The following is a 23,985-nucleotide window of genomic DNA, read 5'->3' as shown; positions in this document are numbered from 1 at the left end:
CTAAACTTTTATTTCTTCATACTCTCAGTTAGGAGAGACATCCACTGTCATGACCTCTACAAAAATTTAAATGGTGATGAGATACACACACACACACACAATCAGATTTTAAAATAAATTTTGTATTTAAATTGAGAAACCATAGTCTATCCAAGAATGTTCTTGAGGTTTTATTTAAATAGGTGTCCAAGTGTCCTGTGGGTGGAGATATAAAAAAATTTCACTATTTTGCAATTTTTTAGTTACCCAAATTACTGCCCAGGCTAAAGTGAGGAAGTATAGTGCTGAGATAGCTTTCAAGGATGATAGGAAGCCATCATTATCCCACTTAGTAGATACCTGCCACTGGACGTGATGAAAGGGACCAAGGGTACAATAATACTCAGATTTTTTCCTTAATGTAGTTTCATTTCTAGATTTCTTTTGAGAAAGACATGCACAGCATTATAACAACCATGGGGCCACTGCTGAAAGGTGCCTCAGTCCTGTGGGGGAGGATGGGGAAGTATGGTGAATTGGACCTGCTTTTTCATGTAAGAAGTGTTTGAGTTTGCTTTAAAAATTAAACACAATTGAGGCCAGCCTGGTGACATAGTAGTTAAGTTCATGCACTCCTCTTTGGCAGCCTGGGGTTCACAAGTTCAGATCTCAGGCACAGACCTAGCACTGCTTGTCAAGCCATACTATAGTGGCATCCCACATAAAGTAGAGGAAGATTGGCACAGATATTAGCTCAGTGACAACCTTTCTCAAGCCAAAAGAGGAAGATTGGCAACAGACTTTAGCTCAGGGCCACTCTTCCTTACAAACACAAACGAAAATTAAACAATTTAAAAATAAAGAAATAAAAATAACAATGAGACACATGCCATCATTTTGTTACCAGGCATATTAAGTTAATAAATAATATACGGATTTGATTCTGCATTTCTTGATAACTTTGTCAAAATGGGAGACATGTCGGCTTCATATTGTCCCATAAGAGAAATAATACCAGCTCATCTGCATTTGCATTTGAGTGGCACGAATTCAAAGAGGCATTCACCTTGTAAGTCTTTATATAAAGGTTGTGGGATAACACATCCAGCAAGGTTTTCAATTAGGATTTTGCCAAGGACACATCTATGTTGTTCAAAATGGAGTTTTAGGTGTCTGTTATCTGTAAAAGTTGGGGAATGACATTCCAGCATCACTCAGGGAAGGCAATTCAGCAGGGAAATGAGGTGATCCAGGAATATTCCTTCCTAATGGTCTTTCTCAATGCAGGAGTTAAGTTTAGAGAATCTAGGACAATGCCTGGTTAAAATGCACATTACGTTATTTCTCTGATATATCAGTTGCTTAAAGTGATCCATTTACCAATGCTCAGAGTTGACTTTTGGTATTCATCTTGTGAGAACCTGGACTAGAGTTATTGTCAAATGAATATGATTTATTGGTTGAAATGGGACTCACGTGTTTGAGGGACATCTGCCTCTGTGACGTTCCTCTCTCTTGGTTTGTCACCACCCCTGTAGCTATTCAATCTTGATTTTCCTTCTGCCCATGATTTAAGTGTTGGTACTTTTCACTGTTTTATTCTCACTATGAGAACTTTTCCTGCAACAGCATATTCACTCTCTTCAACCACCATTTGTATAGTGATGACGTCTCAAGCTACATTTCCAGTTGGGATATCTCTCCTGGGATCCAGGCTTCTAATTCCTACAATATCTCCATTTGGAAGAATATATGTGTATATATATATATATATAAATAGATAGTGCAAACCCCACTTCTTCAAAACCAAACTTAGCAGATTCACTCTCACGTCTATGTTTCTTAAATTGATACCACTATTCAGCCAGTCTTTCAAGGGGGCCATTCATCTGGAAGTCATCTAAGATGTATCCCTTTGCTCATCTTTCACCTCTTACATTACAGAATTCTGTCGGTTTTCTCATTCTTCTTCCTTTATGGCAATTGTCTAAGTCCAGGTACTAACTTAAATGGTACTAATTTAAAATTTAATGGAGCTATTTTAATAACAACCCTCCTGCCCCCCACACACATACATACAACACTCAACTGGAGCTCCTTAATATCATGGATTTTTATCTCATTTTTGCGTCTCTGGCACTTATTTCTAGTTGCTAAAAGTTTACTTAATGGATGTGTAAAGGGACAAAAAAGGTAAATGAATTTGAATGTCTCTGTCTTTACCATTTAAAAAAAGCGGCTAGAGCTTGTGTCATTTCATTTCTTTCTCTTCTCTCAGCTTCTTTGGAGGTTTTTGCCTTTGCTAGCCTGGATGCTTCTTTGGGATTTTATATAGAGAATTAAGATAAGAGAAGGAGAGAGAGGAGAGAAAGAGGTCTTGAGAGAGAGCTTGAGGAAGAATTACTCAGAGGACCTTTGCAGGGTATTTGAGAAAGGTGAATGTAGTATATTAATAAAATGGATGCGACAGAAAAGGGAGATTTCAGAATATGTTGGGGTGGTCAGAAAATTCTCCTTAAGTGTCGAGAAATGTAAGTAGAAGAAAAGAGATATGCAAGATATAATTTGAAATGACTTCTTGGTTACTTAATTGTGCATATGCCCTGACAAAAGAGTCACAGATTCAATGCAGGTACAAATAATGGAATACAGAATACTTAAATGAGCAAGCGTGTGAATGAATGAATGGGCAAGAGCCTGACCACACTGTCATCTGGATGGAGGGCATTTCATTTCTGCATAGAATTTACTGCAGGTTGTCCACAGGTAATGGGAGACATCTGTTGTAGCCAGAGAATTCTATGGCATTTGATTTAGAAGAAGCAATTTTGATGTAAAAATTTTCAAGATCAGGTAATAATTATTTCACAATAGTAAAGTTTCTTTAATAGAGCTGTATCCTGCTGAGCCTATTAAAATAAATTTATATGTGAATGTGTGTCAAAGCACTGAATAAATTGATCTGTTCGATGAGATTGCTTAATATTTTCCAATTAAATTATATTTGCAAATATAACAATTTCAGTTTTAACATAGTTGGTGTAGAGCTTTGGGAGTGTATATATATATATATTTTGTTATGGTTAATGTTCAGCGAATATGTTCAGCTATCTTTAATTCACTTTCTAGTTATGAAAGTAAATTTCTTATTAGCTTAGCAAAGAATGATTGCTCTAACAGATGCAGCCAACCACCTAGTCACTATTTAAACATGTGCTGTAGGTCGGGGACATAGGCTTGATTTTCACATCATTACCAATGGAATTTTTTTCTGTCATAAGTTTATTTCTGTTCACTGCGATGTGAGCAATTTCATTAGAAAATATCTTCAAGGAAGCATTAATAGTTTAAGAGTGAGAGAATGATGATCTCATTTGGTTCACAGGCAGTTTCTCTTTACAAGTTTGTAGCGCAACTAATTTATAATTTTAAATAAGTTGAAATTTCCCTTATAAAGATAATACAGACATTTTATTTTGAAGACTTAATTGGATAGTTTGACAAATATTTTATTCCATCACTAAGGACTGGTTCTGAACTATTTGATATTTCACATTATTTCTCTGACTCCCTGCTCCTCCCTTTCAGTTTTGCGTCTTGGAGTTACCAAATGCCAGGACTGGAGTCCCTCGGCTCCTTGGACCTGTGCTGTCCAGCGTGCTAGCCATTAAACACAGTAGCTATGGCACATCTGAAATGTGGGGAGTCTGAACTGAGATGGGTTGTAAGTGTGAAATGCTTTCAAAGCATTTCAAAGACAGTTTGAAAAAAAGAACGTATTTATCTCATAGTTTTTTATATTTTTATTCTTTATATACATGTTGAAATAATTTTATCTGTTTCTTTTTAGTTTTTGATGTGGCTACTAGAAAATTTTAAATTACCTATGTGACTTGCATTATACTTCTATTGAATAGCGTTGCTTTAGACTATAGAAAAATAGTCAGAGGATTGTGAGGGAAAAAGCACATAAAACACTAACCAGCTCAAACTGGTTTTGCTTCTTTAAAACAGGTTATTTTAATCAAGCCTTGCCTAATAACAGAGATGGCACTGCCCATGTGCCAGGTGGGAACCAATAGCCCTAGGTTGACCCCGAACGATTGGAGCCCTTTAAGAAGCAAGAAGTCCCTCAATAAGGAAAATCCTGCATCCAGGTAGCTTGATTACCTTATATGGCCTGATTTGAGACTGGCCAATCAGCTTACAGATGCAATTTAGTAACCCTTAACTCCTTAAATTTCACCCTGAATCTTGGATTGAGGAGCCGGAGTTGAGAGCCTTGCCTCCTGTCTCCTTGCTGGTCGACCTCTCAATGAAGCTCTTTCTTTTCTCAAAAGCTGGTGCCATAGTATTGGCTTCTGTGTGTCTCAGGCAGTGAACTGTTGCTCAGTAACATGAGTCTAGTGATATAATTTGCTTAGATGTCAGTGGATATGTGAACTTTAATAATTCTATTAGCCCGAAACATTTCTGATAATGTGTCTCCAAATACATACCTGTTAAATTCTTTGTGTGTGTGTGTATCATGAAGCTAAGGTGTTGATAAGAGAATTTGCTCTTAAGATTTTGGTGATACAATGACTTCTTATTGACATAATGACAATTTTTGGTAATCTAGCAGTCACGATTACATTCCAGGCAATGTTGGTAGGCTGTGTGATCTTTCAAGTCTGGGGAAAGCAAAAACTTCAGCTTCTCTGATGGAAATGGCTTTTAACCAGAAGTTATAAGACCTAGGTTAAACCAAAGCTTTCTTGGCTACCAACAAACTGTCTATATGTTCTCCAGTAAAAACTTGTCTTGCTGGGAGCCAACAATGTTTCTGTATTTATAAGAAGGGGAAAATTAATAATAGCAACCCAACCTATTCACAAGGTTATTGTGGCAAATGAAATCGTAATTGTTAGAGTGTTCAGTAAAATTTTTTGTAAAGCCTCATTGCATGTATAAGTGTTGTGATTTTAATACCTTTCAATATATAGACAGTGAAATTGTATGTACATTTTGATCAGAAAATGTACAAGTAGAATTATTTAGTAGAGGTCTTGCAGGGCCTACACTGGTATGTAATTTCCCTCCCTGCCCCAGAATCCAGCCAGAGATTATGACCTTTACTGTTTCTGTTTTCAGTTCCTCTGCAGCTCATCATCACAGTTAGAAGATCATAAACTTCTGTCTTTTTCTGTAAGAACTTTAGACAGCAGCTAATGACCCTGTGCTACAAATAAAAAAAATTTAGCTCACTAGCACTACATTGCACTTTCGCTCCTCTCACCTCCCAAGTTATATAACCTATACCACGATTTAATGCTTGTATTGCTTCTCTTTTTTAACTTTAAATAATATAATTAAACCTATCACTCTCTTTTTCATTAACTTAGACAGTATCTCTTGGTTTCTCCTTGAGTAAAATAAAGACATTAGTGTCCCTACCACATTTGTCAGCTCTCCTCCTGCCCACCATCTCATAATTTCTTTTAACTATGCCATTATTTTATATCTTCAAAGTTTCTCTTCAACCCTAAATTCTTCCTATTGAATGATGCCAAAATTGATAACCTATAAACACATCTTCCATTCTTATGATTAGATAAAGTGTATTCACAGCAGAACACAGCAGTAAGGTTTGCTTTCCCTCAAAGGGTCTTTGCACAATTCTGCTGAGGCTTCCTTCTTATGGACTTAAAACGCCTAATCTAGGTATCATGGAGAAAGCCTCATCTTATTCTATTCCAACAGACAATTCATGTATAAGAAGATAGTTACAGTACAAGATATACTTAAGTCATCATATCTTGCACTTTCATGAGATTTTTGCCTACGTGAAACTTTGCAATGTCTTTTAGAGAATAATGAAAACCTGCCTCAAAATGCCCATAATAGAAAAGTACAGATTGTAATTGGTTATTACTTCTGTCAATCACTTGGGAAAAAAGAAGAGGGCAGGTTACCTCAAGGGACAGAGTCAATAATGTGGAGACCTTGACCCTGGATCAGTCTATTTTTTAAATCCACCCCTTTTAAGATGGGGGAGAGTGGGGTGAGTTACAGAAAATCTCAGGCCTTTGAAACAAGTAAGGAGAGAGACTCAGGTAGCTGGAGTTTGAGAATGCAGTGTGAGTAATGAATGAATGAATGGATTGATCACTAATACTAAGTAACAAATAAGTGGACTTTTCTGGAAATCTTTAAACTAATGTTTGAATCTTAAGGGTGTGAACCTTTTATTGCTTTAGTAAAATACCTTATTAATTAAGTGGGCTCAGGAGAAGGGACTCTTTTCTTGATCTTTGGCCTTGACTATGCCCTGAAGTAGACTAAGAGAAGGAAATATAATCTTGTGTCATTGAATTGTGCCACTTGAAGGACACAATTCTAAGCATCAGAATCAAATATATTCTTTTGCAAATATTCTTGACTGTATGTTTTTACTCCTGCCTGCATTAAAAAATTTTAATTGTCTGTATTAGCTCTCTGCTACCTTTAACTTTGTTCTTTTGAAGTTACTGTTTTTCATCCTTGGTTTATGTGCTAGGCATGGTGCTAAATGATTTGCAGGCTTTATTTTACTTAATCTCCTCACAGCGTTAATATTGTCATTTTAGAATTGAGAGGATAACTGATGAAACCTAGATTTAAGCTCCCGTCTGACTCCGAGTCACCATTTGTTCCACTCCTGTGCACTGTCCCCACTGCATGCAGTTTGGAGACTGCATGTTCCGAGCAACAGCACAGAACTTTTAGTTTTCCATGTAATCCCTTTACCTCACCTACCCACAGCAGCAGGATGCCAAAAACAGCTCGCCCTGCAAACTGGATATCTGATTTCCAACAATAGCCAATGAGCTCTTGGAGGGAATTATTACTTATGACGTCTTTTTGTAACCCCTGTGCCTGAAATAATAGCTTGGACTAGTAGGAAGTAATAAAACTTTACTGATGATGATGATGATGAAGATAATAACTATTAGCATTTGGTATTAATAGGTGATTTCAATTTCTCTTCCCTTCCCACACACATTTCTTAAAGCTTCAGCCTTTGAAAGCGTCCTACACTTCTCTATCCTGACAGTTTGACTTTAATTCCACACTTCACACCCTGAGCCTCCAGAGAGTGGGAAGCTCAGCTATCAGAACTTTAGAGTCACTGTTCTACTTTTGAAATAAAATACCAATCCTAGGGTGTGGGCCAAAGCACAATAACAGGATGGAGCCGAGACTGAGCACATCTTTCTAGGATGCCAACGTGAAGTTGAATACTTTTCTGAACTATTATTCTTGGATAATAGAGGCATTGTTTAAAACCTGCCTCTTGTAGCACACATGCAACACACTGAGCTCAGCAGCTAAGTAGGCTTTGCTGCAAAGCCAGAGAAAATCTCATCTATAGAATGCTCCAAGCTTTTTGAGATAGTTAAATGGCCTTACAATGGGAACAGCAATATAGTGGCTGACAGTTTTTGTTTTAAATGCTTTCATTTGCTTTAGTTTTAGTTCCAAGCAAAATGCTGTAAATCCTACATGGTGCTTACATTTATAATTTAAATGCACACAGCATTATTATACTGCACTGCAACTCCAGCAGGAGAAGCCCTCTGTTAAATACTGCTAGCACACTAAAGAAGCTCTGTCTCTTATCAGAGCGCGCGCATGTGCGTGCACACACACACACACACACACAGAGGCTTGGTTTATATTTGTGAGCAAGGGGATGCATAGATATGACAAACATTTGATGCTAGAGAGGCCAACCAAGACCCAACCCTAAATGGGAGTGCACACGTAAGCTTTTATACCTTAAAACATTGCAAACAATATCTTGTTATAAGTGTGCTTAAATTGAGGTGACCCAGGCTTATGTTTAGTCCACAAAATAAACACGCTCTGGAAATCAAACAAATCCATATTTTAAAAAAAATCTTCTCTCAAATTACTCATCCTTATTGTCTGTCTCTTCGTGATCAAAACACTTCCCTAAACGCCAGCAATATTCAGAGCATCAAATCGAGGTGTGGCATGGGGCATTGACTTATAAGCACAGAAGGCGTTGCTTTGGCCAGGCATTCATGCGCTGGGTGCTGGATACAGGAGCAATAGGAAGGTGTGGGAGGCCAGGAGGGCTGCGGTGGAGGGCGCTTGGCGGGGGAGTGGGCTCAGGGTGGCAGCTCTTGTTCAATGGTACTGAAGCATCTCAATATTTCAGCTGCTTACCAGACAAATGTTAACCTTGCTGAAAGCTCCTGTAGGTTAACAATAGGTGGCATTAGAATCATGATGCTTAGAAACATAGAAGGTTCTCATCCAGCAGTAGAATAGAAGGGTTTAGAAATTCTCCCAGCTATTGGAAGGGATTTTGGCTTGCTAATTAATCTTCAATGTAAGGATGAATAGTTCTGACTCTGGTTGTCACTGGAAAAATTAAGGAGGGAAAAAACTATATTTCTTGTCTCCCCAATACATCATAATCTCATTTAACTATGTCAACTCTGTAGGAAAGCATATTAATTTACTAGGGCTGCCGTAACAAAGTACCACAGACTGAGTGGCTTAAACACAGAAATTGATTTCCTCACAGTCTGGAGGCAAGAAACTCAAGATTCAGGTGTGGGCAGGGCTGGTTTCCTTCAGAGCCCTTTCTTCTTTGGCTTGTAGATGGCTGTCTTCCCCTCGGTATTCACATAGCCTTCCTTCTGTGCATGTGTGTGTGTCCTAACCTCCTCTTCTTCTAAGGGCACCAGTCAGATGGGACTGGGGCCCACTTTAATGACCTCGTCTAACCTTAATTACCACTTTGAAGACCCTATCCTCCAAAACAGTCCGATTCCCAGCCATTGGGGGTTAGGACTTCAACATAGGGGATTTTTTTGAGAGAGAGGATACAATTCAGCCCATAACAGAAAGTTAGTAATATAACCCCTCTCTTAAAAAATAGTCTATAAAAATGTTTTTTGAAAGTCAGTTTTATTATCGTATGTATTACATATAAAATATGCCCATTTTAAGTATACGGCTTGAATTTTGGCAAATATGTACACGCATGTAAGCAACACCATGATCAAACTACAGAACATTTCTGTCATCCCCAAAGGTTCTCTTGTGCGTCTCTCCTGGCATTGCCCCTTCATCCCTGGCCCCAGACAGCCACTGGTCTGATTTCTTTTCTAGTATTTCACGTAAACGATGTCATAAAGTATGCACTCCACTATGTCTGGCTTCTTGTTCATAGTATATTGCATAATGTATCTGAGATTTATCCATTTTGTTGGTGTATCAGTAGCTTGTTCCATTTTATTGCTGAGTGGTGTTCCATTGTATGGCTATGACACACTTTGTTTATTTATTGTTTACAGATTTTGGCTATTATGAATAGAACTAACGAGAACATTTGGTTGTAGGTCTTTGTATATCCAGGACATATGTTTTCACTTCTCTTGGGTAAATACATAAACATGGAGATGCATCAGATGAGAAGTATGCATTTAACTTTTTAAACTCTTTTTCAAGAGGAATCTGCCGTATTGTTTTCCAAATGGTTGTATGATTTTACATGCGCACTAGCAATGTATGAGAGTTCTAGTTCCTCCATATTCCCACCAATTCTTGGCATTATTGGCCTTTATAACTTTAGCCATTCCCGTGGATATGTAGTGGTATCTCACTGTAGTTTTGAATTTGCATTTTCCTAATGACTGAATAATACTGAATATCTTTTCATGTCCTTATTGGAAAATCATATATCTTCTTTTGTGATTGTCTTTTCAAATATTTTTCTTGCTCTTTAGTAGATTAAGTTATTTTTAAATTTTTTGAGTTCCTTAAGTTTCCTAGATACAAGCCATTTGTTAGATATATATAATGTAAATATTTCCTTTTATGCTTTGGCTTACATTTTCAGTATATTAGTGCCCATTTGAAGAGTAGAATTCTTTCTTTTGATAAAGTTCAACTTAACCATTTTGTCTTTGGTTTTGGCCTTTTGTGTCCTATTTAGGAAATCTTTACTGACTCTAAAGAAGGCAAATTTTATAAATCTGGATTTAATGTTTCAGTTTATGACACATTTTGATTTCTTTTTGTGTGTGGCATGAGGTAAGTGAGCTTCGTTTTTTTCTGCATGTGAGTATCTTATTGTTTCAGAGCATTTGTGGAGAAGACTGTCTTTTCCCCATTGAATTATTATGGCACCCTTGTCAAAAAACAGTTATATAGGAGAAAAGCGTACATTCATTTATTTCTGGAATCTCTATTTTGTTTCATTGATTAAATTCTATTCTCAGGTCAATACTACACTATCTTGATTACTGTAGCTTTATAGTATGTCTCTAAATCCAGTAGTGTGAGTTCTCCATCTTCATGGTTTTAAAAAAAATGTTCTAGCTATTTTAAGCCCTTTTTATTTCCATAGTAACATTGGAATTATCTTATCAATTTCTACAAAGAGGATAACTGAATTTGGATACGAATTGCAATATATCTATAAATCAATTTAAGTAGAACTGACATCTTAATAATATTGAGTCTTTCAATCCATGATGTGGTGTTCCTTAATTTCTCTCAGAAATTTGACACTTTTAAGTATAAAAGGAGTGCATATATTTTGTAAAATTTTTCTCTAAGAATTTTATATTTATTGGCATTATTGTAAACGGTATTTTTTTCAAATTTCATTTTTTGTTACTAAATAAATCGGTTGACTCCGTATATTGATCTTGTGTTCTGCAGCTATAACAAATTCACTTACTAATTCTAGTAGCTATTTTGTATATTTTATTGGATTTATGCATGATTTTGTCATATTCCTTTTCAATCCATATATGTCTTTCATTTTTTTTCTTGCACTATTGCATTGGCCAGGACCTCGCCCCCAGAACAACGTTGAATAGAAGCAGTAAGAGTGAATATGTTTACTTCCTTTCTTAGAAAAAAAGCATATAATTTTTCACCATGTATGTAAGTGTTAGCTGTAGGTTTTTCATAAAAGCGCTTTGTCAGATTCAGGGAGTTCTTTTTAATCCTATTTTGATTGAGAGATTCTATCATAAATAAATATTGAATTTTGTCAAATGCTTTTTCTCTATCTATTGAGATAAGCATATAGGTTTTCTCCTTTATTCTGTTAATATATTGAATTACAATGCCTGATTTTCAAATGTTAGACAACTTTGGACTCTTGAGATAAATCTCACTTATTTTTTTACATTGTTAAATTTTATTTGCTAATATTTAGCTAGTGGTTTTGCTATTTTGGTATTATGTTCATGAGAGCTATTAGCCTACAGGTTTTAATATTTTCTGTTTTTCTTTCTTGTAATATCTTTGGCTGGTTTTGTTATTAGGCTAATACTAGACTCATGGAATTAGTTGTGAGGTGTCCATCCTCTTTGTCATTTCCAAGTCCATTTTTATTAGCTAACTTTTCTCGTGGTTATGTTTCACAATTTACCTCTTTGGGGACATGTATATAATTTTAGTTGCTGTGATGCTGAAAGCTATGCCAACGATATTTCAAATACCAGCAGGGTCACACATGGTGGACAAGTTTCAGTGGAGTTTCCAGACTAAGACAGATTAGGAAGAAGGGCCTGGCACCCACTCGTAAAAAAAATTGCTCATGAAAATCCTTCGAATAGCAGTGGAGCATTGTCTGATATCGCATTAGAAGTGAGAGGATGGCACAAAAAGATCAAGCAGGGTTCCACTCTACCGTAGACAGGGTTGCTAGGGGGCAATGGAACTAACAACAAATATGATTTTAGATTGGATGATGAATATTTGGAACTTTATGTTGTTGAGCTGTTTTTGCTATATTTTGTTGTCTTTATAAAAGATTGTCAGATTTGGTTCTGGAAGGCCTTTAAATATTTTATGAATGAACAGCTTTATTCTTTCAAGACTGGCTTTTAAACTGTGTTAGAGCTTTTCTAGAGTTGTTATTAAGGGTATTTTAGCCCAACTACCCAAGTGTGATCTTCTGGGGTCCTTAATCAAGGCAATCAATGAAGATTTTCCAGTATCATTGGTCAGACCTTGAGTGTCTCTCTGCCCTGTATGATAGCCAAGAGTTCTCAGCATACAACTCCTTATTGGTTATCTACCTGGCTTCAGGAGCTTTACCCTAAGTGTGTGCATAGCTTAATATCCCATTATCAACAGATACAAAGTGACCCATATGCAGATTTTTTGAGGTCTTTCTGATCTAGAACTTGTCAAAGGGCATTCATACGGCTCATAATTTTGTTTCCCTCTTCTCATGGATCATAGTCCAGCTTTGCCTGTTATCCATTGTCTAAAACAGTTGTCCAGTTTTTAAATTGTTTATAGTGGGACAATAAATCTGGTCCCTGTTTTTAACTATGGCCAGGAGCATAATGCTTTTACCTCTTTCTATAGATAAGTATAGAGATTAGAAAGACTAGTATAGTGATGAAGAACAAGGATTTGAGATTTTGTTAGAAACCAAATTTTTGCTGTTTATTACTTGTACTACGTTGAGTAAGTTATTTAACTTTCTGTCTTGGTTTCTATATCTTTAAAATGGAGATGCTTATGATGATGATAATAATACTAAAAATAATAATATTAGAAATTTTCTCTTACTATTATTGTGATGATGAACTGAGATAATGAATGTGAAATTTTTATTTTTTAGCACTGTTCCTGGCACAGAGTGAGTGTTGAATACGGAGTTAGCTAATTAATAATATTGTCCATGATCACTTTGGCAGAATTCCAACTTCAAGTTCAGGAATGTAATATTGATGGACAAGATGGATGTTTTTTCATTATTTATCAAAGCCGTTTTGTTCTGTTTCTTTCCAGAACAGAAAACAGGTATGTTCAGGCCCTCAAGACAAATCCCCTTGAAGCAAAGACAAAGTATATTCATGTAATGGAACATGAGAAGTCTTCTTTGTGTTTGCGGGGAAATTTTAAAGGGAAGATCTGTGGATAATCCATCACAAATTCTCAGTTCAGAGTACCTATTATTTAATTACAATGATGGATATCTTTAATATTAGGCAAAAATTAAGTTTCATTGTCTTGAGACTATTGTCACTCAAAACACAACTTTTAAAGAACATATCCAGTTTTCTTTTTAGAACTTCATAAAATGTTGAATGGCCATAAGTCAGGCTTAACAGAGAAAAATGTTAGGGAGAGCCTGCATGTTTGTTGTTGAAGGTTTGACGATGTTCTATGTTGATCCTTACAAACTTAAAGATGGCAGGTAGACAAGAAATAAGACACAGGTTTGTCAGATATGTAATGGAGTTTTTCAGCTCAGCAAGAAGAATTTAGAAGTCTTTCTCTGCTGGCTAATGCCTGCCAGTGTGTCAGCTGACAACAGCAGAGTATTCTCAGCTGACAATGAGCTCTTGTTAATGTCTTGACTATTGATAGACTTAAATTATAGCCATATTGTCATGCAGAACAAACACATATAAAAGTTTGCCTTTGATCTAAATACAGCCTTTCCTTTGCCACAGTGGCATTTGAACTGTATATCAGAGTAAAAAGCTTATAGTAAGTCAGGCATAAAAAGTAGATCATTTAAATCAGATAATTTAAAAACATCTAATTAATGATAATTTTTGCTTGAAAACAAAATATCCTATTTCAACGGAAGTTTAAGTTGATTTGTAAAAATGCAGACATTATCTCTGAGATGGATGCTACAAAATGCCATGCATATATCTGCAAATTCTTCAGTCCTCTATCACCTTGATTTTTTAAGGATTTAATGTTATACTTGTTAATTTAAAGCACATTCTTTATATACAATTCTTGAACTAGAGTGAATTTCGTTCTTTCATTGTCATTAAAGAGCTTTCCTCTCTCCTGATCCTTTTAAACTCTCTTCCAACAATGCTATGAAAGATCAAGAAAATAGTTTTCTAGAAACCAGAATAATACATCTCTTGTAATAATTTAAATTTCAGGAGAACTTGTTTCTTTGCAGTGCTTTCTGTATTACAAGGCATCTGCTGAGGAGCTCAGTAAAGCATCCTGGAGGGTTGGAATATTTTCCTTCTGAAGACAAATGCTCCATGAGGGGTGCAGTCCAGCCACTGTTGCACCCGGTTAAAGACTTCAATGTTAGAGTTAAGCAAGGGCGAAGCAGCCCTGAAGGGAAAGTATATGTATTGGAGATCCGTGCTCTTTTTTATTCTCTTTCTTTCCTTCTTTCCTCCTTCCTTCTTTTCTTCCTTTCTTCCTTCCTTCTGTTTTTCCTTCTTTTCTTTCTATTTCCCATATTCCTTCTCAAAGAAACAGAAAGAAATACAGATATGCTTGCCAGATGTCTTTGATTAGAATTAGTCCAGACATCAGGAAGCTAAAACCAAGATGATTTATTAATATAATCCCTAAAGCTGGAAGTTTTCAAATACATCGCAACAAAAAAAGGATTTAAAAGGCAATTTCAAATACACCATTCCATCTCCACTATGCTGCCCTCGAACACTGAGATAATTTGGAATCAAGATAAGCTTAGGTAACCATAAAAGTTAAACAGCTGCCACTGGCAGCTTATTAGTCCCAAAACTTTCCATAGAACTTCAACCAACATGACACTTTGATCCCATGTGTCCAGGAAATCGTCAAAGTTCATGAGTTAGCTTTCAAGAGAAGAGTTTGCTTCTGATAGAGTGACACCTAGAGTCACATGATATTTTTAAGAAAATGATACACTGAAAAATAATATCACAATCGTGTATTTATGAAGTGTTGGCTTCTACAAAATGGAGATTTAAGAAAGACTGCTAGAACAAATCATTACATTTCTAAAAACATTAAACATGCACAGAAATATTATCAACCAAAAGAATTGTGAAAAATCTCTATCCTGTTCTCTTATTGAATGCAGTACAGAGTGTCACAAATGCCCTTACATCCTTGTCACACAGGTGAATTACAAATAGGAAGTCAATGGTAATGGTGAGTCGGTTCCCTTACCAGAGGCTGATAAGTGAATCCGTCCCTTTCTCACCTACGACAGATCCCTTTCATTAGTGAGTTCTCATATTCTAATAATCAATCCAAAAATATTCATAATTACGGGAAGATAATACCATTGTCATTTTCACCATCACATTATGAAATTTTGTGTGTTGAGTCCAGTAACTATTTATTAAAAGTAACACATGGAAATATGAATAAAATATATTTATGTACAAAGTGGCATGGCATTTTTTCTACCTAATATTTAGTAATAGACTTGCAAATTTTCCCTGAATTAACATAGTGGAAAACAATAAATACAAACATTAGATAATATGAGAACATCAAGAAAGTAGGAAGTTTCCACGGATGAAAGCTTTTGGCTCTGGAAACCTGAGATGCAAGGGCAGGTCGTGTCATCTCCGAGCCCACCTGCCTGGGCTGTTAGGCTAACTGCTCATAAATGCCCCTCCTCAAATTCACTCTCCTGGGAACACTCCTATAAGATGTAGTAATGTGCTTTTTCCTGTCTCAAAGGGCAAGAGAGGCCCAGGATTCTTTTTGATTCTCTCCAATTATTGCATTCATCTGGACATTCCTTTATTGAGACAGGTGACTGGTGCAGACTGGCAAGCAGGACTGGAAGTCAGCATTAATTCCAGAGAGCTTTCTCCTTTTCTACACCTGGAGCATAGAAGGTGAAGATTAAGTCTGTGGGGGGGAAAACATTCAGATTCCAAGAACGTGAAGAAGTAGAGATGCTGGGGAGACCGTTTCTTGGTAAGAAATGCTCATGACTAGCTGAATTCTTTCCCACCCAATACAGTCACTAGACTGTCTCATAAGCACTTCAAACTCCACGTGTCTGAAAGGAAGACCACTATATTGCCTCCTGAACCTGTGCCCTCTCACTCCAGGATCCCAGTCTCTGCTGTTACCTCCAGGATCCATCCAGGCGCCATGATAGAAGTGTGGACAACATCTATAGTCCTAATTTTCCTTATTCCCAACTCCCACATTCAATCGATCACCACCTCTGGAGAATCCCTATCTTCCAGTTGCTTCTCTATTCTATTCTGCCTCTTCATCTCCATTCCTACAGTCCCTGCAGACCTGGTTAAAGCTCTTGTTCTTTTCCCCTTTCCCTAGGGAATACTGCAGTAGTCTCTGACTTCTCTGCTTCCAATCTTAACACCTCTTGAATGAGTTTTCACATTATATACTCAGTGATGTGTCTTAAGCACAAATATCATCATATTCTTCTTCTGATTAAAGCTCTTAGCTATACATACCCTATCACAAAGGGGCACAGTTCGGGGTCTGTTGCTCGGGCTGATGGGGTGAGTAATTATGAAATTTATGGGCAACTTTCCTGCTTTGCCGCTGTGTACTCATCAGGGAGAAGAAGGAACAGGCATCTCACAGGAAGGAGAGCCAGTGCTTTGGTTTTTACTTTGAGATTTTCTTCTTTTCAGTGCATAAACAACTTTCTGTGTTGGTCCAAAAAGGAGCAGGAGATGGAGGCTTCTGTGCCTCAAGTGGAAAAGGGGCAGGAGCCCGCCCTGGCAGGGGTGAGATGTCATTGTGCAGCTGATTGCAGTGCTGGTGGTTTGCTCGAATCTGGGAGGAGGATGATACAGTGTGGGTGGAAGCGGGCAGTGGTACCAGGGATGGAGACCTGCCCTCTGCTCTTTCACAGCATGGTTGGAAGAGGCAGGGCCTTTGCTAGAGATGATTGCACTGTTGCCTTGTTTGGGGAAAGCCGCACACTGGCTGCCATGGCCTTGGAGCAGTCTGAAGAGCAGAGAGTGGCCAGAGTCCATGTCAAGCATTAGTCTGTGGAGAAGACTGTAGAGCAGGATATCTCTGACGTCCTCATAGAGCATCTGCAGCCGACAGATGGTCCAGCACAAGCCAGGGCATGGCATAGCTCTAGAAGGAACACGATAATTATAGGAATGATTGTGCAACAGGCTCCTCTCTCAAATTTTGGACTAATTTCCTGGGTGAGTTTTATATCCAAGGTCAGAAGGACCTCCGAAATGAATAAATGATTTTCTTGATAGCATTAATGAAGGAGGAGAGCATCTGATATTATTCTACCTAGAAAAATAAAGTTAGCGTTTCAGTCTCACCTTGTGAAATCCTTTACAATTGACATCATGGAGAATGTGGGAAGTTACTTAAAAAGGAAACCTCACAAGGCTATAAGTTGACTTCTCAACAGAAACCTTACAGGCTAGAAGGGAGTGGCATGATGTATTTCAAGTGCTGAGAGGAAAAAACTTACAACCAAGAATGTTCCACCAATCAAGGTATCATTCAGAATGGAAAGAGAGATAAAGAGTTTCCCAGAGAAACAAAAATTGAAGGAGTTTATCACTGGGGCTGGCCCGGTGGCACAGCAGTTAAGTTCACACATTCCGCTTCTCAGTAGCCCAGGGTTCACCTGTTTGGATCCCACGTGTGGATATGGCACCACTTGGCGAAAGCCATGCTGTGGTAGGCATCCCACGTATGAAGTAGAGGAAGATGGGCATGGATGTTAGCTCAGGACCAGTCTTCCTCAGCAAAAAAGAGGAGATTGGGCAGTAGTTAGCTCAGGGCTAATCTTCCAAAAAAAAAAAAAAAAGGAGTTTATCACCAATAAACAAACCTTACAATAAATGCTAAAGGGACTTATTTAAATGGAAAAGAAAAGACTATAAATAGGAATAAGTAAATTATTTCTAAAAACCCAAAACAACAGAATCATGGGTAAAGGTAAATATACAGTAAAGGTAGCAGATCAATTCCCTGTGAAGATAACATGAAGGTCAAAAGACAGAAGTATTAAAATTATCTATTTACATGATGAGAGGGTAATGGATATACACTCACAAAAAAAAGGTTAGATTTGATATTAGAAAACATAAAATGTCGAAAGAGTGGAGTGAAAGAGCAGAGCTTTTAACAAGAGGTCAAACTAAAGAGACAATTGGAGCCAGCCCGGTGGCATAGCGGTTAAGTTCACACGTTCCACTTCAGCAGCCTGTGGTTTGCTGGTTCGGATCCCAGGTGCAGACATGGCACCACTTGGCAAACCAAGCTGTGGTAGGCATCCCACATATAAAGTAGAGGAAGATGCGCATGGATGTTAGCTCAGGGCCAGTCTTCCTCAGCATAAAGTGGATGATTGGCAGCAGATGTTAGCCCAGGGCTAATCTTCCTCAAAAAAATAAATAAAAATAAAAAAAGAAAGAGACCATCAACTTAATATAAATTGCTATATGTGAAAGTTATTATATATGAACCTCATGATAATTGCAAACTAGAAATCTATAATAAATACCCAAAAAAATAAGAGAAGGGAACCCAAACATAATACTAAAGAAAGCCATCAAACCACAAAGGAAGAGAGCAAGAGAAGAAGAAAGGAACAGAGAAGAACTACTAAAACATCCAGAAAAAAAGTAACAAAATGGAAATAAGTACATATTTATCAATAGCCACTTTAAATGTCAAAGGACTAAATGCTCCAATCAAAAGACATAGGGTGGCTCACTGGATAAAAAAGCAAGACCCAAATATATGCTGCATACAAGAGACACACTTCATACCTAAAGACACTCACAAACTGAAAGTGAGAGGATGGAAAAGATACTCCATGCACATGGCAAAGAAAATAAAGCTGGGGTAGCAATACTCATATCAGACAAAATAGACTTTAAAACAAACACTGTAACAAGAAACAAAGAAGGGCACTACATAATGATAAAGGGAACAATCCAACAAGAGGATAAGACACTTATAAATATCTATGCACCCAACATAGGAGCACTTAAATATATAAGGCAATTATTAATAGATATAAAAGGAGGAATGGACAGTAACACAATAATAGTACGGGACTTTAACCCTTCACTTACAACAATGGATAGATCATCTAAACAGAATATCAGTAAGGAAACATTGGCCTTAAATGACACAGTAGACCAGATGGACTCAGTAGATATATAGAGAACATTCCATCCAAAACCCACAGAATACACATTGTTTTCAAATGCACATGGAACATTCTCCTGACTAGATCACATATTAGGCCACAAAATAAGTCTCAATGAATTTAAGAAGACTGAAATAATATCAAGCATCGTTTCTGACTGCAACAGTATGAAACTGGAAATCACCTAAGGAAAACTATCAGAAAAGCTACAAATATGTGAGGATTAAACAACATGCTACTGAACAGTAGGTTCAATGGATAAATCAAAGGAGAAATTAAAAAATACCTGGAGAAAAAAGAAAATAAAAATTCGACATGGCAAAATTTATGGGCTACAGCAAAAGCAGTTGACAGTAATAAAGGCTTACCTCAACAAACAAGAAAAATATCAAATAAACAATCTAACAGTGCACCTAGAGTCACTGGAAATAGAAAAAACAAAGCCCAAAATTGGTAGAAGGAAGGAAATAATAAAATTGACAAACCCTCAGCTGGACACACCAAGAAGAAAAGAGAGAAGGCTCAAATAAATAAAATCAGAGATGAAAGAGGAAAATTACAACAGACATCTCAGAAATACAACAGATTATAAGGGAATACTACAAAAAGCTATATGCCAACAAACTGGATAATCTAAAAGAAATGGATAAATTCTTAGAATCATAGAACCTTCAAAAACTCAATCAAAAAGAAATAGAGAATCTGAATAGACCAATCACCAGTAAGGAGATCAAAACAGTAATCAAAAACCTCTCAAAAAATGAAAGTGCAGGACCAGACAGCTTCCTTGGGGAAATTCTACCAAACATTCAAAGAAGACTTAATACCTATCCTTCTCAAACTCTTCCAAAAGATTGAAGAGGAAGGGAAGCTCCCTAACTCATTCTATGAAGCCAACTTTAACCTGATACCAAAAGCAGACAAGGACAACACAAAAAAAGAAAATTACAGGCCCATATCACTCATGAACATCAATGCAAAAATCCTCAACAAAATACTGGCAAATCAAATATGACAATACATTAAAAATATCACACACTATGATCAAGTGGGATTTATTCCAGGGATGCATGGATGGCTCAGTATCTGCAAGTCAATCAAAACGGTACACCACATTAACAAAATGAAGAATAAAAATTTCATGGTCATCTTAATAGTTGCAGAGAAAGCATTTGACAAGATACAGCACCCATTTATGATAAAAACTCTGAATAAAGTACATATAAAAGGAAAGTACCTCACCATAATAAAGGCCATATATGACAAGACCACAGCTAATATCATTCTCAATGGAGAAAACCTGAAAGCTATCCTTTTAAGAACAGGAACCAGACATAGATGCCCACTTTCACCACTCTTATTTAACATGGTATTGGAACTCCTAGCCAGAGCAATCAGGCAAGAAAAAGAAATAAAAGGGATCCAAATTGGAAAGGAAGAAGTGAAACTGTCACTATTTGCAGATGACATGATTTTATATATAGAAAATCCTAAAAAATCTACCAAAAAACTTTTATAAATAATAAATGAATATGGTTAAGTTGCAGGATACAAAATTGACATACAAAAAATCAGTTGTGTTTCTATACAATAACAATGAAGAGCAGGAAGAGAAATCAAGAATACAATCTTATTCACAATGACAATAAAAATAATAAAATACCTAGGAATAAACAACCAAAGAGGTGAAAGATCTGTACACTGAAAACTATAAAACCTTGCTGAAAGAAATTGAAGAAAACACAAATTGAAAGATATTCCATGCTTTTGGATTGGAAGAATTAACATAGTTAAAATGCCCATACTTCCTAAAGCAATCTACAGATTCAGTGCAATCCCTATCAAAGTTCCAACAACATTTTTCACAGAAATAGAGCAAAGAATGATAAAATTTATAGGGAACAACAAAAGACCCCGAATAGCCAAAAGAACCTTGAGAAAAAAGAACAAAGCTGAAGGTATCACATTTCCTGATTTCAAAATATGCTACAAAGCTATCATAACTAAAACAGTGTGGTACCAGCAGAAAAACAGGCACACAGATCAATGGAACAGAATTGAAAGTCCAGAAATAAACCCATACATCTATGAACAGCTGATTTTCCACAAGGGAGCCAAGAACATACAATGGAGTAAGGAAAGTCTCTTCAATAAATTGTGTTGGGAAAACTGGACAGCCACGTGCAAAAGAATTCAAGTAGATCATTATCTTACACCATAGAGTAAAATTAACTTAAAATGGATACTAAAGACTTGAATGTAAGACCTGAAACCATGAAACTTCTAGAAGAAAACATAGGCAGTATGTTCTTTGACACCAGTCTTAGCAGCATATTTTCAAGTACTATGTCTGACCGGGCAAGGGAAACAATAGAAAAAATAAACAAATGGGACTACATCAAACTAAAAAGTTTCTGCACAGCAAAGGGAATCATCAACAGACTGAAAAAGACAATTTAACAATTGGGAGAACATATCTGCAAACAATATGTCTGATAAGGGGTTAATATCCAAAATATATAAAGAACTCATATATCTCAACAACCAAAAAAACTAACAGCCCAGTTAAAAAATGGGCAAAAGATCTGAACAGACATTTCTCCAATGAAGATATACAGATGGCCAACAGGCACATGAAAAGATATTCAATATCACTATCAGGGCAATGCAAATCAAAGCTACAATGAGATATCACCTCACTCCAGTCAGAATGGCTATAATTAACAAGACAGGAAACAAGTTTTGGAGAGGATGTGGAGAGAAGGGCACCCTCATACACTGCTGGTGGGAGTGCAAACTTGTGCAGCCACTATGAAAAACACTATGGAGATTCCTCAAAAAATTAAGAATAGATCTACTGTATCATCCAACTATTCCACTGCTGGGTATTTATCCAAAGAACATGAAAGCACGAATGTGTAAAGATATATGCATCCTTACGTTCACGGCAGCATTATTCACAATAGCCAAGACTTGGAAGCAACCTAGGTGCCCATCAAGGGAAGTATGGATAAAGATAATGTGGTATATATACACAATGGAGTACTACTCAGCCATAAAACATGATGAAATCTGGTCATTTGTGACAACATGGATGTACCATGAGGATATTATACTAAGCGAAATAATTCAGATGGAGAAAGTCAAACACCATATGATCTCACTCACAAATAGAAGAGATAAAACAGTAACAAACACATTGAGACAGAGATTGGATTGGTGGTTACCAGAGGGGAGGGAGGTAGAGAGGAGAGTGAAAGGGGTGATTAAGCACATGTGGATGGATTGAAATTAGCCTTTGGTTGATTAACATGATGTAATTTACACAGAAATTGAGATATAATGATGTACACCTGAAATTTATATAATGTTATAAACCAATGTTACTGCAATAAAAAAATAAAATAAAATGAAAAAATAAACTTCAGGATACCACGTCTGTATTTACAGACCACTATCTATTATTTACTACATTTTATTAAAGCTCTTCCTTATGTGCATTTCTCTCCATTTCTATAAGCTCTCTGAGTACAGGAACCATGTCATATCCCTTTTTATACCTAGTCTAGTACTTGGCCCTGAGGAGTAAGGTTTCTGTCACTTTTTGTTCAACAGAACCTACTTCTCTGTAGGTGAGTTTCCAAGTGAAGTCAAGATTTTGCAGCTTAGATCAACTAGATAAAAACTGGATTTGTGTGAATAGGATAACGCTCATGATTAATATTTTATTATCCATTTTTTCAAAGATCCTCAACCTCTATAGGAACAAACAAGAGTTTTCATCAGAGTGCATTGCACATTGATAATCTTTCTCAAGAAGTGGATCTTGCTTCATTAATGATTTTTTTCATTAGTTGATAGTTTCAATTTGGATGTCTCTACCAGTATTAGTATTTGCTTTCTTTACAACATTATAATGTCTCTAAAATTCAGTATGTTGGCTTCAATAATGATAATCCAGGACTTTATGGTCACTGAATATCTCACAACCTTAAAATTTTATTTATTTGTAATTCTTACAAAGAATAAATGATCACTTTTATAAGAAAGATCATGATATATTCTTTAACAATATTGACAACACTTTATAAACAAACACAATGGTCTTAGGAGAAAAGACCATTCTGTCCTGGTTTCCACTGGATGTAAAATCCAGTGCAAAGCATTATTAAGAAATTTTTTCAGGACCATAGCCTAGGATTAGAAAATAAATCTCCTTTACCCATCATGCTTTCTTTTCAGCCTCTATTATTTCATTTAAAAATGTAAAAAAAAAATTGAAAACCATGTTACTCTCTTCAGGAAATTCATAAAGATGCTTTTAGATTATCAGGATACCACTTAGAAAATTACAGAAGTGCAGTGAATTGTATCTGGGAGGAACAATAGAAATGGCTAACAGTTCACACTGCTGAGGGTCTGTAGGATGAGATATTCAAATAAGCTACTGGGAACTTTCCAGCCCCTTGGATCTTCATTGGTCTGAAACTCCCTTCACTTCTTGAATTATCAGGCAGCTTGGAACAGAAGGCAAGGAGACCCCCGGTGAGGGAGCAAGAGGGCTGCAGTGGCTCCCCTCCCTTACCACAGCACGGGAGTGGCTGCAGAGCAATAAACGGCTTTCCATTCAGTTCTAAAATTGCTTCTTTTTTTCCCCATTTGACATAAATCTTGGAAATGTTTGCATGTAATTAAAAAATTGCCTTGAGCATTACTTTTGCTAGTTGTATAATGTCATTGATAGGATGAAGCATAATTTATTTTAAATTTCCATACTATTAGACACGTAAGCTGTTTCTAAATATTTGCTACCGTTCTTTCCATATTAATCTTTAACCACATTTCAAATAATATCCCAATGAAAATTTCCTAAAAGTGAAATTACGAGGTGACAAATGTGAAAATTTTAAGTCTCTTAGTGAATACTGCCAAACTGTTCTTCAGAAAGATTAATTCAATTTATACTTTCAAATGCAGCATATGAAACTGTTTGCTTCCCCAGGATGATTTTTAAAAAGTTTTTAAAAACAGCTCAAGAAAATTGATGGGTTATTTTTGGGAGACCTTAATTCACATTT

At 36.5% G+C, this 23,985-nt stretch overlaps 1 protein-coding gene across 11 annotated transcripts in view; it reads right to left on the bottom strand.

Annotated features, from left to right (window-relative positions):
• The window catches only part of EMCN (endomucin), a 121,529-nt gene that overhangs the window by 5,586 nt on the left and 91,958 nt on the right, over positions 1-23,985 (bottom strand). For 4 of the 11 annotated variants that reach the window (XM_070262193.1, XM_070262198.1, XM_014738644.3 and 1 more), the window contains one exon: positions 14,319-16,854. The exons of 4 other annotated variants lie outside the window; for them this stretch is intronic. The gene's annotated coding sequence lies outside the window, so the exon portion shown is untranslated. Of the gene's footprint in view, positions 1-14,318; positions 18,127-23,985 lie in introns of those variants that run through there. 3 more of the 11 variants (XM_070262195.1, XM_070262200.1, XM_070262203.1) reach the window with 1 other exon arrangement.

The sequence above is a fragment of the Equus caballus genome, chromosome 3 (assembly GCF_041296265.1).
Source record: "Equus caballus isolate H_3958 breed thoroughbred chromosome 3, TB-T2T, whole genome shotgun sequence".
Classification (NCBI taxonomy): Eukaryota; Metazoa; Chordata; class Mammalia; order Perissodactyla; family Equidae; genus Equus; species Equus caballus.
The sequence above is the reverse complement of the archived record's forward strand: the minus strand, read 5'-3'. Positions and strand labels throughout refer to the sequence as shown.